General features: G+C 42.9%; 2 protein-coding genes across 2 annotated transcripts in view; one reads left to right on the top strand and one right to left on the bottom strand.

The window, feature by feature from the left end:
- Nucleotides 1-17,261, bottom strand: part of LOC106657418 (peroxisomal leader peptide-processing protease) — a 47,167-nt gene that overhangs the window by 8,978 nt on the left and 20,928 nt on the right. The window lies entirely within an intron of this gene.
- LOC106657500 (A-agglutinin anchorage subunit) overlaps nt 3,526-17,261 on the top strand; it is a 32,463-nt gene continuing 18,727 nt past the window's right edge. The window contains exon 1 of the mRNA XM_014379050.2: nt 3,526-3,638. The gene's annotated coding sequence lies outside the window, so the exon portion shown is untranslated. The remainder of the gene's footprint in view (nt 3,639-17,261) is intronic.

The following is a 17,261-nucleotide window of genomic DNA, read 5'->3' as shown; positions in this document are numbered from 1 at the left end:
ACACGCTCGCGTATATATACTGCACCGTATGCATTATATGTACTCACACACACGCGCGCGCGTACACACGGCAGCCGTGACTCTTGTCTTGGACTGTCTGCGTTAAGCTACTTCATGAAAATTCCAAACGCACGGTGCAGTTTTGTGCTCTCGGTTGAGCTCACTAAAAAAGAAAAAACAATCGAAAAAATCGTAAGAGAAAAAGGGTCGAACGTTTAATGGCATTTTAATCACGTGCGGGACAGCAGCAGCTACCTCGCTGCGAGATCGAGCGAAAAAACAGCACACGCTCGGGACGTCTCAATACTTATATATGTGTGTGTATATACATTTTGATTGTATGTATTTTGCATTCGATTAAAATCCGTTGCGGTAGGTTTGGCTCGCCGCGATCAGCGCTGCACGCGCTATACACGCATCGTGCCTACTTGTATACACACATATTATAAAAGGCAGAAGGAGCAAGAGCGAGGATTTAAAATTTAATGAGCTAAAGGGTTTTGCGGATGATTGTCAACAACTTTTCAATGTCTGCGACTGCTGCTGCTGCTGCTGCTGCTGCTGCTGCCAGTCAATCGACGAGTGCAGCACACGCACGCATACAAAAGCATCCGAGGGATTATAAGCCGCGAGTTTTCAAGGATATTACATATTTATCGTGCGCGTTGCCGATATACGGCGCGCTCGCGGCAACGGCGTACTATATACGGGATCGGCTTTCTCAAATTCCGTAACTGTGTTTTGGAAAGTTTGAAGAATTTCATCGAGCTTATTATACGCGCATGCGACGCGGCCGCGGGAAAATTTTCCGATACATCTGTGCCATAATAATTGCGAGCTCGACGCGCGAGCGCGCTAACAGTTTCCATTTGTAATTTTCGCGCGTAAGTTTGCATATTTTGCAAAATGAATCGCTCGTATAATGTATGCATTTGTGTGTTGTATGCATAAATAAGTTACGAAAGTTCTCTCCTCGAAACGTGTATGTATACATGTAAGTATGCAATTTGTTCGGTTGTGTTTGCAAACACGCTTACACTTACGCTTACAATTATAATCAGTGCAGCGCGTGAGACTTGAGTGGTTTCTAGTAGTCATGGGCAGATAACATTTCATATATATAATATCACGGATTTTTTTTCTCTCTGCTTTTCATTATAAATACATATATATTATGTGCGTTATATATATAATATGTTAACGAGCTGACTCACTTTTATCAATTCGCACTAATGCAGAGATCATTAATGCGCGCGAGTGTATGGTATAAGGCGGAGCGGCGCAGCAACAGTCGCAGAAAATATATACGACGATAATATTTTTAAAACCGAGAATCGCCGAGCTCGGCAACGGAGGATTATATATTATTCGCAATTCATTCATATCGTGACGTCAATGTACCGCGGATCTCCGCCACGCTGTTCTGTAATCAGAACGTGCACAAGAGCACAACGATGAGTCTTCATTCAAACAACGCTGATCCGCAGGTTTCTAAATTTGTTTACTATCTCATTCTAGCGTGGCTGATGCGCCGAGTCAACTCTGTAATTTTCGATGCAACTGCGCATTTACAATATACTATCGAGCGCGTCCCCGGGAATGTCCTGAAGGTCATTGAACCCGCGCGAAATTTTTCGACCGCGATGAGTGCACGAATATATAAACACACGCACGTAAGAGTCGTGAATGAGAGAAGCAGTTCTCCCGATCTTTCTCTCTGTCCCTCTTTTTTTTCGGCAAATGGTGCTCGATCGATCGATCGGATAGATCTAATCGAGCTCGCTCGCTTTGGCCAAAAATAGCTCGTTGTATTGTGAGCGCGATCGGATCGAGCGATCATCGATAATTATATACATCACTGTCAAAATCTCCGATAAAAGTGACAAAAAAAAGGAAAGACGGTAATCTCACGTGGAAATTTAGCGTGGAAACGTTTGTTGTTTTTTTCTTTTGTAATCGTCGTTATCAATGCGAGCTGATTTCGTTTTAGAACAATACAAAAACGTGACACCCGCGTGGATTCGCGCGGTATCGGCCGCCGATTTTAAGTAGCAATGGTTTGATTACGTCAGACTTTCGTGAGCTCGTCGCGCCTCGCACCTACGCTTCGAGTTCGTTTGTACTACTGAAAAAAATTAATTCGAGCGCCGTTTATCCTTGCTCGCGGGAGAGCAAGAGAGAAACTCGAGCACGAGTGCTCGCGTACACGCTATGGATAGTGCAAAAATCGTTAGCCCGCGCGAAGACCGGATGAAATTCACTTTCGCATCCTTTCACCGACCCATTCATCTGTTGTACATATGTGGGACGAATTACGTGTAATCTCTCCGAGCAAATTCGGCCGTACTGCATTCTTGGGCTTTGAATGCTCGATGTTTAACTCGTCAAAAATTGTCTAAACACACTTTTAAGCGAAAAACTAAAACATGTTACTGATTATTGATTTCTCGATTTTTCGATGACGAGCTCAAACTTTTTTAAATTTGCCATTTTCCACAAAAAAAAGGAGACAGTGATACGTACTAAATTTTTTTGTCATATTTTTCATTAACGAAATTTTCTTATAAAAAATGTGTGTGATGTTTTATGAAGCGGTACATATTATAAGTGGAGTTGCAATTGACATCAAAACTTTGGTCATATATAACTAAATATTTATTTTTATAAGTAAAAATTTTGGAAAGTATTTTTAACTTTAATTCTATCATAATTAAGCTTAGAAAAGTAGTGGATAATTTATTTTTGTTGAAGTCATGCACTATCTATCAAAATTATAAAAGTATAGCTAAACAATACCGCAACTTATTCTTAAGTAAGTATCCCCTTTTTAAATCATCTAAACTAATCTCGAAACAATTGTGAAATGCAGCTAGTTTATTTTTCATCATTAAAAACCACTATAATAATAACGGAGCTTTCATCTTTTAATGATTTATTAATTTGTGAGTTATAAATCCATTGAGATATGAAAGAATTCCTGAAAAATTGACAAAACATTGAACTAATTTGAAGATTAATCTCAAAGACGACTCCGATACTTATAAAACGAGATTTAAGCCACTTGCTAAAAATTTTGAAATTTCTCAGGTTTACTCACCTATATGAATATGCACGAAGCATTGCCACACTTATTTCTATACGAGCGACGGCGAAGGAAAAGCTCAATAAAGAAAAAAAGTGATAATAATACAAAATGGAAACTGTAGCAGTCGAGCAGCGGCGGTTTAATAATGCCCGCAAGAATGTGGGAGGAGACTACCACTGGACGCGAACAATATTATTGGAAAATTGCGTTTCTCTCGGCTCGATCTGCTCGCGTGCTACCACACACTTGGCTCGCCATGTTTCTGCAGAGAGAGAGAGAGAGGGTAGGGGGTGTACCTGCGCACACGTGCAAATAACGACTACCTCCTATTGCCCCCCGTGTCGTACACTGGAGCATATGCACAAAGGAGAGGTAGACCGGCCGCAGCAGCGGGTATATAATAGACGCGAGCTCCTCGACACCCTGCCGTATTCCACGTTTTACCAACCCTTGCGCTTCGCTCGCGACTGTGCAGCAAGAAAAATCAACGAAAAAAAATCGGTGCGTGATTACTCAAGATTTTTCGATCGTCGGCAACGATTTGTCTTTCAGGGTAAGTCTTTTACAATTTTTGACGATCAAAATTAAACGTATAACATCGTATCGAAATCGCTGAGAGAAGTATCGCTTGGTTTGACGATCTTCGCGGGCCGAAGAAAAAAAAGAGAGCGAGCGAGGAAAAAAAGGCCCGCAGAGAGTCGTGCGGCGAGCTGAGTCAATTCCGAGCAGGTTTTTCGGGTGACTCATGTGACGAGGCGCGTGCGAAAAATTATTACTTAACTAATACACACCGCGCGAGGTCACGCGCTCGCTCGTTCGCGCTGGCTCGCGAAAGGTGTAAACATTTTCAAATAAACTAGTTCTCGCATGCGCGCACACACATTGACACACACACACACACACACATCTACGGGGATCTATGTCAAGCGCGCCGATTCACGATTTAGAAAATATTTGTCAATCCGACGCTCGCGCAAGTCACATCTTTTATTCCTTGTTTTTCTCTCGACACGACGCATCTACGAGAGAGTAGGAAAATTGCGCGTCTTCGCGAATAAACACACCGAATCGGTAAGAGAAGAGATTGACAAATGAAAAAATCTTCCCGGGCGAAATTTTGAAGAAAAAAAAAAGGGGAAAAACGGATGACGACAGGCCGCAAGTATTTTAATGCACGCGCGGCGGCTCGAGGCTCTCTAAAGAGCTCGCAAGGATCGTTCGGCAGGATATTTCTCGTCGTACACGGCAGATTCTAACGCGCAGCCAGGTTCCGATCGATCGGATATTGAATCGGATCGACACTCGCTGCATGTGTACGTATATATACGTGTGCGCGTATAATGTGTACGTTGAAGAGAGGAGAAACGCGTATAGTACGCGGCCAGCAAAATGCCACGCAGTCTCGCCTGCCGTTGCATCGCAGCGCCCAGCAGTCTGCCAAAGTACGCTTATACGCGGCACGTTCGCTAGCTCCGTTTCTCTCGTCTTTCGCTCTTTTGCTCTCTCTCTCTCTCTCTCTTTCGCACGAGCGCAACGACGTAAATATATAAGCGTATTATAAATTTACACTAGCACCGGTTATAGGGTGAAAAAAACTACGTAAGCCACGACGCATGTACTTTAAATTATCAAGTATTTTTTCTGTGTATCGTCTTTTATGAATTATTACTTCTTTATTCTTCTTCGTATTTTTTTCAACGTCTTTTCTTCTCTCTTTTCCTTTCGGTGTGTATCGAGCGCGAAATCGTTACATTTTCGTACGGGCGATGCGCGATTCTATATAAGCGCAGCGGCACTCGCGCGCACAGCTGCATTCCGCGCGCTGCCGAACGAGGCCGAGAGTATAATCATAAATGCGAGTTTCTGCGTGTCATGTGTGTGTGTCTGCGCGAGCACAAGAGCTCGTGTGCATGTAGGAAAACCCCAGAAACGAAATGACAAGTGTGCGCGGCCGCCGACGCTGCATCGCGTGCATTTTATGCAACTTTTTGAGAAGCAGCACAGATAGAACAATTTCTGCTCTTGTGTGATGAAATTCGTGGAAAAATTCGTCGATATGTAAAAAAACCCTTTCCACATCCTACGTTACGTACCAATTTGAAAAAAGTCCCGGCTGATAATGCTCGTTTTTGTATGTAACTTTGTCCAAGTAAATAAAGTAAATGAGTACAATTCCGATCAAACTTTGTGCACACACCTTGTTTCGATACGGCAAATTTTTTAATGTTACACTTGGTAACCATCAATAGTTTAAAATAAATTATAATAGAATTTATTTTTAACTTGCATTTGGACTTTGGAGAAATAGTTAAGAAAATCGATATAAATAATATTTTCGTAGTAACATGAATTTTCCTAAATAAATGCATTAAAATGCTAAACATTAATTATTGTCTTATATACGGAAAACGATCGTTCAAAATACATTAATATTATTTGGTTGGTTTTTGGCCATTTTTAGGTTAAAAATATGTTAAAAATATTAAGCTTAATTTAAATGGTCTAAATTGACAATTGAATTGTTCTTAAAAATTTAAACGATTTTTTAATCACTCTGAATACATTAATATTACTTTGAGCTTCCACCACTAGATGGCGAGCACTTGTAGCTGGAAATCTGCAAGTGGCAAAGTAAACATACTATTATAAGTCAACGATGTAGAAGAGATTTCAGCCATCTTTACCATATCATTATTTTTCGGATAGAAAAACAAAAATAATTACTAAGAAAGTGTTTGAATGGTAGTTTGTACGATTTTTATATCATCAAAGAGTAGCAACAAAAACTTGGAGCATTATAAGGCCATAAAATGTTGAGTATCTCTACCAGCGATAGGAGTATTGTTTTTATTTACATCAATTATTTCTAGTCAATACTTCGACGTTTCCAGAAATTCATAAGCTGCTGCTGTCAATTGGTCATTCATCATTGAATTGCCAAAAGTCGATAGATAAATGTTTATTCTTGTTTATCACCTTTTCAAGAAAATAACGAACTTTCGCATTATTGTTCGAACGATTTTTGATAAAACGGGGATAACGATCGCCGAAAACTTAGTCGATTATGCCGCGTACACTCGATATTACGTATCGCGTGGTCGCATTATAAACAATGTCAAAGCAGCGATGCAGAGCAACGCCGAACGAATCGCGGCCAATTCGTTTCAATAAAGGTATAAATTCATCGATTATAATCGATTCGCACTATCGAGTTCAGATATATTTATTAGACGATTTACGCAGCGCGAAAAACTGATGCAATAACAATCGGCATTTGGTGCATGCGTATTATACGCGATCGACGAGGACAAATTGATGTTGGTGTGTATATTTTATATAGACCCGTCGCTCGCACGCACACGTCTTCGGGATCGACGAAGAGAGCAGCTCGAGTTGTGTAATTTATGGGTCAAAACAAGGATGAGTCAGGCGCGTATATTGACTTACGCACACACACATACGAATGCACCGTTTAATTGCCCTGACATTATAATATTTTAACGATGAATGCATATCATTATCACAGGGTAATATTGATTTCTTCGAGCTTATATAAATTTGAATCTCGGTTCGCCGACTGAACTCTCTTGATACATGGAATAAGTCTTGATATTCATCCTTTTATTTACGATGAATCAGCGCAGGCATTTGTTACCCTCTTTTAGGCTAGATTTTTTCGACGGTCTATTTGTGTATTAATATTTTGAAAAAAAGCTATATGCAATATCGCAACTGTGCGGCTTATATATAAAAGCCATCATTATAAAAATTTGTTATAGCCAAAAGTAAACTAACGTTAAAAAACATAGGAGGCGAGTTAATGGATGTAAAAATCCAGTTATACACGGTGCAATCGCCGCCGCGCATCTCGAGATTATTTATATTTACAAATATATCCTTTCAGCTCTCGGAAGAGCTTCTCTTTCTATCTCTCAGGTGCAAAAAGATAAGATTACGGAAATCCGTGCAAAAAGAGCTTCGTATGTAATAAGCCTCGCTTGGCTTTAAGCTCGCGCAGCGCAGCACGGATTGATTGATATTTTTCCTCGTCGTCGTTCCTAAAAACCATGAAAATGTATTTCAAGACTCGCGCACGAGGGAAGAATACATAGTTAGTATCACTTATATATGAGTAAGTATCGAAGATCGACAAGCGATAGGGAAAATCGCTCCGTGCGACGATGTCGATCGGTATAGGTAGATCGTTATTATAATTTTCATCATGCGCTCGAGTTGTGCTGTGTGCGGTGGCAATGCGCGCATGGCATCATGGCATGGCATGGCATGCATGCGTGCACGCGGGCAGCGGCAGACATCGTGCCGCGCGTATCAAAGACACATCGGTTTACAAGGCGAACGACTTTCAGGGCCGCGGGGCTTTTAAACACCACTACTCATGAAAGGATTTATTTATAACTTGACTTGGTAATTTCATTTTGAAATGTGAGTTCGACAACGAAGTGAAAAACAAAAAAATTGACAAAAAAAAAAGATAAAAGACAAGTAGTGGATGCATAAAAACGCGACAGCAGGTGGAAAGAAAAAAGAACCAGAAGATATGCATATCCTATATATATAGAGCCGTGTGATAGCGAGAGATCGACGCGTATAATATATATCGCGCGCGCGGATCGGCGCGATATATCTATTTAACGCGCGTGCGGCTGAGACGATAATGCCTACCTGTTAGCCGCGCTGCCGCTGCTGCAGGCCTGTGATCTCGACGCTCGCGGCGCGCGTACAGATACGGCGCGATCAACGAAAATGAAAAAGGATCTGCAAGGAGAAAGATTTATAAACGATCGCTATCGGGCTTTTCGCGCGATTTACACACAGACACGCGGGCGTCTATATGTGGCTCAGCGTTGCTGCGGGGATACATCGAGAGCGAGTAGTATCGATCTGTTCGCGCGTTGATTACGTACTATACGCGCGCCGAATAAAAAGAAAAACTTCACCCGCATCTCTTTCGCCGTTGGCCATACAAGTAAAAAAGCTTCCATCTCTATCGTAATCGTTTGTTTGCTCTCGCTATTATGAAAATCGCTTGACTCTATTATACTCGCGCGCGCATTCGATTATGAATTCGCGTGAATGAACGAATGCAGAAGAAAGATGGAAAAAAGTAAGAGTGCATGATACGAGCGATCTCTGCGCGAGAAGAAAAAGAAGAGAAAGAAGAAGACGAAGAGAAGAGGGAGATGAGGACGAGAGAGAGAGAAAAAAAATCTCATAACAGAATGTTAATGCGGCTGGAGCGATTGAATCATCGGTGAAAATATAAAAGGACGAAAAAAGATATTTATTTATACATCCTCTCTCGCGTGGCATAGGCTTGTATATTATATAGCGCGCACGCACGCAATTGCCTATATCGCGATCGCGAGAGAGTGAGAGCCCAACATAATGAGGCGATTCGAGGCGTTGAAAGAGTTGAAAAATTATGTACAAACACGGCTTGTATGGGCACACTTTCGGCCCGAATACACGTATTATATATTAATTATATGCGCAAATTTATTTTTTTTTTCCCCAGCTCGGACATGCGGATATCACGCGATCACGTATTATACGTATAATATCCGAGCTAGCGAGGCATGAATGGACGATTCACGATCTTGTCGCCGATCCGTTCGTATACACTTTTATTTTCACGATCGATCTTGCCAGCGAGGGACGACGAGAGAGAGAGAGAGAGAGAACGCCGAATATCGATGACGATACTCGAGCTGGCTCGAGAGAGATCGTGAAGTCATAGTTTAAATTTGCCAAAGGAGTATTATTTCGGATCTACCTGTCATGCGCGGATATTAACAAACACGAGCGGTCGTGTGCTCGCGCGAACGAATTTTGCCCGCGATGACATATCAAGGCGCACACTTCCGAAAGCGGCCGCGTGCTATTTAACAGGTATACCGAAGCAGGTGAGCGATTCTTATGGAGAACGGCGCGTTATATATTTCGTATTTATAGATCGATCCGAATTTAATCCCACGCCGTACGAGATCGAGTCGACGCAGCGAGCGTCATCGGGTGAACGTTCGAGGCATTTTCGTATATAATTAGCCGCGCGCGAACGATCGATAACAATCGGGCCCGAAACGCCAAAAACACGTGTGCGCCAATATAATGCGATTATTGGACGGGATTAAAGTTTGCGTATACGTACAAGCTTGCACAATTTCGCACGCGAAAGCTCGCACACGCACACGGCACATCGGCGGATCTCTGGTCCGAGACGCGCGGCGATGATATAATCGCGTACAATTCAATGACCCTTCGCGCGCGTTCTCATCTCACTCGTCAGCAGCAGCTACATATCAATGCGTATACGGAACGCTCGCGCGAATATAATACGAGGATGCGTACGTCGCGAATGAATTTGTCTCTTTCTCTCTCGGCCATATAGCTCCGTAGAGAGCTTATAAGGTACCTGCATTATATGTACATGTGCCGCTGTACACGCGCGTCTGTAAAGTTAGATAAAGAGAGAAGAGAGAGAGAAAGAGTCAGTGCATATACTCACGTACATTGGTATGTACATGTGGGTGCATCGTGCGTGCGTTTGTATTATGGTATGAGTGTTCACTGGCCAAGCTCACAGATACACACATGCACACCAATGTACGAAACCGCAGTCATTTAAGCCCTTTACGCGTGTCTGTGTGTGTGTGTGTGTGTGTATGTGGTTTATCCGACTCGAGTGAGAGAGAGAGAGAGCCACATATATGTCGACGAGCCGCCTCCGTCAGTCGACACGGAATGACCGTGCGGTCGGGTCACGCATGCACTCGTGTACACATATTTTCTAATTTCTCTGCCGCTGCAGGAGCCTTCGCACGCGCTTTTTTGGATCATCGTTCGATCGTGAGACTATAGTGCCAACGCGGCGGATACTTGGTGTTTCTGCTTCACTCGAAAATTCGACGATTGTGCGTGGCGGATAAAACGATTCCGGAGCGATCTTAATAACGCGCGGGTGTCAAGTGCACAGAGCTTCCCATACACGAGTCGATCGATTGAATTTTCGGATAAAATCATCGTATGGTAAAAAATATGCAGTGCGAATTCATCGGTCGTTCGCAGCGCGCCACAGCAGCCGAGAGAGCTGCGGAATTAGATATTGTACCACTACTACCACTGCTATCAGCGTGCTGCGCTGCGGCTTGAATAGCGTGAGAAAATCCCGAGGCAAAGAATCGCCGTCGTCGTCGTCGTGGTCGTCGTCGTCGTCGTTGGCGACACGGATACGAGCATTAACTCATCAAACGCGCTTATCTCTCTCTCTCGCTCTCCCCCCACCCCCTCCATCCACTCGCTCACCCACCCACTCGGCTGCTACTGTATAATGTATATCATGCAGCAGCAGCACACATAAGAGAGAGAGAGAGCGAGCGAGCGAGATTGAATCGAGCATATCACGAGGCACATCTTTCGCACGCTGAAACGGCTGCTACGCACTGCCCGTACCTAGATTGGCATTGTTGCATCGGAATTTGTAATTGGCGCGCGGCTCAGCTCATCAATGTCGGATGATCTGGAAAATCTAGCCACGACTCAGTATCAATTGCTGAAGTTGATCATAGCCAATCGCAATTAATCGCTCTTTTAACGCGGCTCTCCTCGACTGCGCGAGATAACGTTGCGCCGGCCTAACTTTTTATTTTCGGCCTAATAAATCCGTACTTATATGTATCCGACGCCGCGCGAAATGGGCGACGAAAATTGATGCATTTATTACGTACCGGCATTTATGTAATGTAATCCGTGTGTCGCGTCGAGCTACCAGGCACATACAATTCGACTGCGAGTGAGAATGGATGAGTTCAGTGGTCAAAAGAAAGGACTATATTATTACCCGAGACAATTAGCGCGGATAATCGGCAAATGCCAGGAAAAAAAGGACGAAGAAAAGGCCAAGCTCAGGATTAATCGAACGGTCACGAGCGAGCACGGTTGAGAGTCATCGACTTGACGAGTGTAGCCGAGAGCTTTCGTTGCGACGAAGCTCCGATAAACATACAATTATCTATTACGTTTTGGGAATCCGAACGAAAAAAGAAGAAGAGCTGACCGAGTCGGAGGATCCGGAGAGGAGAGATAAAAAAAAAAGAAGAGGAAGAAAGAGTTCATCATCGTTCAGTTGGTGAGTCAGACGGCGAAATTTCGCCAGAGCAAATAAAACCGCTACGAATTTTACATATACAACAAAATAGACACCCGAAAAACTTGCAGGTGAATCATAATGTACGTTGTATATATAGGAGGACCAATCAGCTTCATTATATGCATAGATAACATCGCCCCGTGAAAACCGTTGCCGATCGCAACGATGATGATATTTTATCGATATAAACAAATCATTCATTTAACGACATTAAAATATATACGCGTTCAACTATATATTTTTAACCCACGCAACGGCAGTTTTTAAATAATCCACGAAATTTCTGTGAGAAAAAAATAAATAAAAGAGGAAGAGCCGTCGATTACACACATGATTACGTGTATACGAATCCAGCTCACGATTTATGCACATGCGCGTCCCCGAATAAGGCATGCGTGTATATTATTACGCGCGAAAGGATTGAAAAAAATTTAAGCGATAAGAATCGCCAATGAGGTAAAATCTATTTTTACCGACAATGGCCTGATATACTCGAGTCGGCGGCGATCGTAGTAGAGAAACATAGTGATACGCTTTCATTCAATTTTTTTCTTCATCTCTCTGTCTCTCTGTCTTTTTTTAATTCTCGTTGTTCCGCATTGACGTAGTTTGGAGTCTTCGGATCTCCTAGGCATATCAAGGCTATACAGATATGATATTGTGTACTCAATCATCCATCATTTCTAGTACGTATAATATGACGCGTGTACAGAGGAAGAGAGAAAAAAAATATTGCTCTCACTCTAGTATACACACATACATGCACGCACATTATTATCATCATCATCGTGATCGCTATAAAATAATCCCTCGTTTAATAATTATAATTGACGTTAAACGTGGTCTACTATAAATAAATCATTAGCGCACTCGCGCGCTTATTGAGAGCAGCGCCACGCGAGAGATCGTTAAATTCTTCTCCCTCTCTTTTTTTTTTCCTGTTGTTCTGCACGGGGCGAAGGGAGCGCGGGGTAAAGAGAGAGAGAGAGAACTTTTATCCTCTAATTCGATCATCGTGCGAACGTTATAATAATATAATAATTACGAGAGCGGATCTGACTCATATTTGTACTCGCGCGCATACGAAAATATTATTATTTCGAGATGGCGCAATCGCCATGGCAACGGTTGCAGCGGAGCTAGAAACAAAAAAAAAGTCCGATTAGAAAATCGCGCGCGTAATCGGCTCGAAATAATATAATTATCGAGTACGCGCGGTGAAATACGATCGATATTAACGCAAAAGTTCGCCAATTGCATCATAGCGATCGAGCTTTGGGTATGAAAAAAAAGACGACAAGAAAAATTAGATGCACCGTGAAGATATCATTGCCGCTCGGCTAATACATGATATATTGTTTGTCCAATCTCATAATTGCCAAGCTTCAATCTTTGTATCTTCGTATATACACACAAACGAACGTACGTACGGCGCCTCATATGTCGTACTCGTATATTGTGCATAACGTACAAACGCATCTCGTTGCGCGCTTACAATGCTCACAATTACACTTCCTGATTTTCTCGGAACGTTTCTCTCTCTCTCTCTCTCTCTCTCTCCGTGTTAACTCGTTAGCGCGAGCGCGTTTTATTTTCGATAATGCGCTAAAAAATTCCATCGAGTCACGATGCGTCGCAACTCGCGGTGACTTTTTCTACTTCTTTTTTTTTTCACTTTTTTTTGTCTTGTCCTCTTTTTTTTGCGCTATCCTTCGACGCGATCAGCATCTAATACATAATCGCTTTGAACATTTTCTATGTATCGATCTGCATCTCTTAATATAAGCCGATATGTGTAATTTTAGCGAGTCGCTGCTGCTGCTGCTGCGCGAGGCAAAGATTAACGTTAACACGCGTACGTCGAGCTTTCGATATAAGTACAACGTCGTAGTCGGTACGGATTATGACATTTAAAATATATATGCGCACATATGTTAATATATGTGTGTTGAATTAAAAACGACGAGCCTCCGAGTCAACGAAGAAGACATCGTCGTCAGCTCTCGCGCGAACGCGACGGCTACTCCGAGTCGTGTCTATAAAATTATTATTTAAGACGAGCGATAAATCTTATTTATACGACGAGTGTACAACACTCGCGGATCGTCGCGTTCGCGCGCGTCATTTGCATCTTACGCGGCAATTAAATTTTGACACATACAGCGAGAAAGACAGAGATAGAGGGAGAAAATATGTAACATCGACGTATATCGTGCGACATTTTTCCTGTTTTCAATTAATGTGTATACAACGTAAGATCATTGCTACTATTATTGTTATTATTATTATTGTCATCGACATCGATCGGAAATGGGTAAAATCGAGCGTATATGTGTGCGTTAATAATACTCGCGACCTCAACGATTTATTTCCAGAGCCGTCTGATAAAAAAAAAGTCCGTCGAGTTAATTAAAAAAAGAAGAGACTCGCACTCGTGATAAGCTATATAGCGATCGCGAGGCATGGAAAATCCTGCCCGCGTTAGCGAGCCGTGCAAGCGTGTAATAAATTTATTTCGTTAATACTGCTGCCGGCAGAGAATCGAGCGATACTCGCGTTTGCGCTGCATTTATGGCATATAACGATCATTGACACTTTAATGATTGGGTTTTGCGCTCGCTCGCGCCTCGATTATATATATGTACGTTATGTAATTGTGCTTCGCGCGCGAATATATGTAATTACCGCCGTCGTCGACGTCGTCGATGATTCGGAGAATTATTTTGTCGCTGTAATCTGTGCTTCAGACGCGCTCGCATCCGAATCATTTCTATATATCGCGTACAGCGAGTGCATTTAATAAGGAGAAAAAATTGCGCTCCTCTCTACCTATAATATGGGCCTCGACGAACTCGTTACCAATAAACACGTACATTTTAATGCCTTTTGACATCCTCGCGATTCTCAAAGAGCCAGCGCAGCGACGAAAAAGAAGAGAAAGAGAGATAGAGATCAAAAATTGAGACGATATTTAGGTCGCGTCAGTCAGTCAGAGCTCTCGCGAAGGTACACATATAGGCTCACTATACACCGCGCGTCGGGATATAATAATCTTTCGGCCGTTATATAGCTCTGCCTCCGCTGTATACGGGGCGAATATGCATCGCGCGAAAGAGCGCGGCGGAGCCAAAAATAAACCTTTTTTACTCGGCTGCACTATATACTACTGGGCGGCGGTAGCGGCAGCAGTAGTAGAGTCCGAAAAACGCGCGGGCGGATGGGCAAACGTACTGAATCTCAAGAGGAGAGAGAAGAGGACTCGGAGCAAATAGAACTTCGCGCGCGCACACGGGCTCGAGCTTTCATGGTTCGTCTCGCGATGCACGTTATATACATTGTCTGCTCGTGTGCAACCCACCAGTCTGTGTGTTATAATATACACCCAGTCTACTATATTTAACCGTCGCGCGGATGCATGATGGATTCGTTTTGATTGCTTTTCTTCCTTATATTTTCTCTTATTTTTATCTCGAGTGGCGAGCTTTATTTATAATGTGCGGCCATATAAGCGAACGATTTTTCTCGTTCCTATTTGATTCGCGGTGTTTTGGAGTGACTCCCGCCTGCATCAAAAAATTTTATTGCACGCACGCGTGTTGTCTCATAATAAATAAATATGCACGTTTTGGTCGAGATATCGAATTATCCAGCGATAAATCGAGCTTTGTCGGACTTTTTTTCCTTAATTTTAGGGGGAAGTGGGGATTTTTTAATATTCCCTCGTATACGTTTTTCACGCTAAATTGTTTATCAATTCCTGCGAAGAATTGGCCGATTCGAGCATATTTACATATTAGCAGCGCGAAAGTTCGAGAAAAATCGATTCCGAGAATATTTGGTGCAACAGACGGAGGCGCAAAAGTTAATGACCCGCGATAACGTTACGAAATCCACTCGTGTCTATACACGCGGCGTCGATATGTATCTATGTGTATATATTTTTATTGTGCACCTTTTAGCACCGCTGCGCACGATTGTTTGAGGAAAAACACACATTTATTGATCAATCTTCGCACGACGATAAGAGGATTTTGCGTATGTATACGGTTTTTTCCTTCCAAAGCACCGGATGCGTCCCCAAAATGCGCAGTTTATATTACACCGATTCTCCGAATCTGATCGCGTTTTTACCTATCTAATATAATGAATCGTTATATGAATCCACATGGCGCAAATTGTGAATTACACCGACTCGGTCGCGTACTTGATTTTTGCGCTCGTTACGCGCGTGACGATGATTCGGAAGTCGTTCGCTACAGCTTACAATGCGCATACAACAAGGATTTCGTGCGTACATAAGCTTCTTACGAAATTCGACTTGGTTTTATTTTTATTCTTTTTATTTTCTGTATCTCTCGCGCGCGCACACGAGAGAGAAATCGGTATTAAGATCCGATCAGATGTGCAATTATATACCGTACGATACTTGCGTGCGTACGTACAGGCCTCGTTATGACGTCATAAGGCTGCGTGCTGTATAGCAGGAGCGAAAAAAGCTCGACCGCGCGCACGCGACGATGACAAATAGGATCCCTTCGCTCCACCTGATATTCCCATTGAGGATCTTTCTTGCGTATACGCACAGATGTGCCTGATTACGTTGAGAAATAGTATAGAGATGTGCAAAAGGGAGCTTGAATGAAAAAAAAATTCTTAAAAGCTTTTTCTCGGATTGCCGTGCAACGAAATATACATTTTTTAAAAAGTTATGAAAAATGTATACAATAACTATCTATCCGATCGTCGTTGCGCAAATCGGTCGATATCCTCGTAAAAGTTGAAAAAATCTCGCCCTCCCCCCATCCGAGAGACAGAGAGAGAGAGAGATGAGTCATAGCACTTGCCGCTGCTCTCGTCACGGTGAAACATGATAAATCAAGGCGCGCGAGATCGTGTCCGTTGAGCAATTAAATATGACTCATACGCCAAAGGTATATAATTTACAATAAAAACCCTTGGAAAAACGTCGCCGCGTATATGCTGCGCGTCGCGCAGGCAGGCTTTAGCACGTCGGCAATCGCACCCCTCATTAGTCCGAAGAAGCATGTTTTATGCGTATACCATACCGATAAAGATGATTCAAGAGTCGTGTATGCGCGCGCGCGCATATACGTACACAAAAAAAGGAATATACAGAAACAACCCGATTAAACTTTTTTGGAGAGACGAAATTATCACGCGAGCTCGGACGCTCTATGCTCTCGAATCTGCTGACACTTTTTATTTTATTTTTTCGTTCTCGAATCGATAAAGGATTCTCTTTTCACCCCGCTTCGATACACACGACCATGTGCATAACGAAATAAGCGCGAGTAGCTCACGTATAAGTAAATGGTCTGCTGCTGCTGCTGCTGTAAAAAGAAGGCCACGACATATACATACACATATCTGTCGTCGTTGCAAGTGATCCGATGCAGCGCGTTGTGTGCTATAAGTTGCCTCTTTCGCGATGCAGCAGCATACAGCAGGCAGAGACGCTTTTAACGAGAGCTGCTGCCTGCACTCGCGGGTTCGTCAAAGAGACCGGCGATGGCGGCTCTACATCGTCGCATCCCATGTGCGCATATTGTATGTTATGAATGTATATCTCGTATGTGTGTGTGTGCGAGCGCAACGACAGCGAAAAGAAAAGGAAGAAGAAAAAATATGAGAAAAAGGCGATCATGTGTACTAGAAGCAACAGCGGCATACATAACGCGCCGAGTTTATAAGAGCGCCTTCGTGCTTTCGACCGTTTTGCCTCCCCGAAAAAGAGAAAAGTACAAGTGCACGCGCGTATAACACACATATTATTATGTGGCACACCTACGCGCTCGTGTGTTTATGAATGTGCACATATAATGTACACATAATACGCGGGCGCGCGGATGAATGAAAAAATTCGAGGGGAAACAGAGAGAGAGAGAGAGAGAGAGAGAAAGGAAAGCAAAACGAGCAGCTTGCAGCAACAACAAAAAAAATCGTTTGCCGCACGTGCAAGAGATCGGTATATATAATCGTACGAGCTGT

Source organism: Trichogramma pretiosum, unplaced genomic scaffold (genome assembly GCF_000599845.2).
Source record: "Trichogramma pretiosum strain Unisexual culture from Peru unplaced genomic scaffold, Tpre_2.0 scaffold119, whole genome shotgun sequence".
Taxonomy (NCBI): domain Eukaryota; kingdom Metazoa; phylum Arthropoda; class Insecta; order Hymenoptera; family Trichogrammatidae; genus Trichogramma; species Trichogramma pretiosum.
Note: the sequence above shows the minus strand (reverse complement) of the source record. Positions and strands in the feature narration are given on the sequence as shown.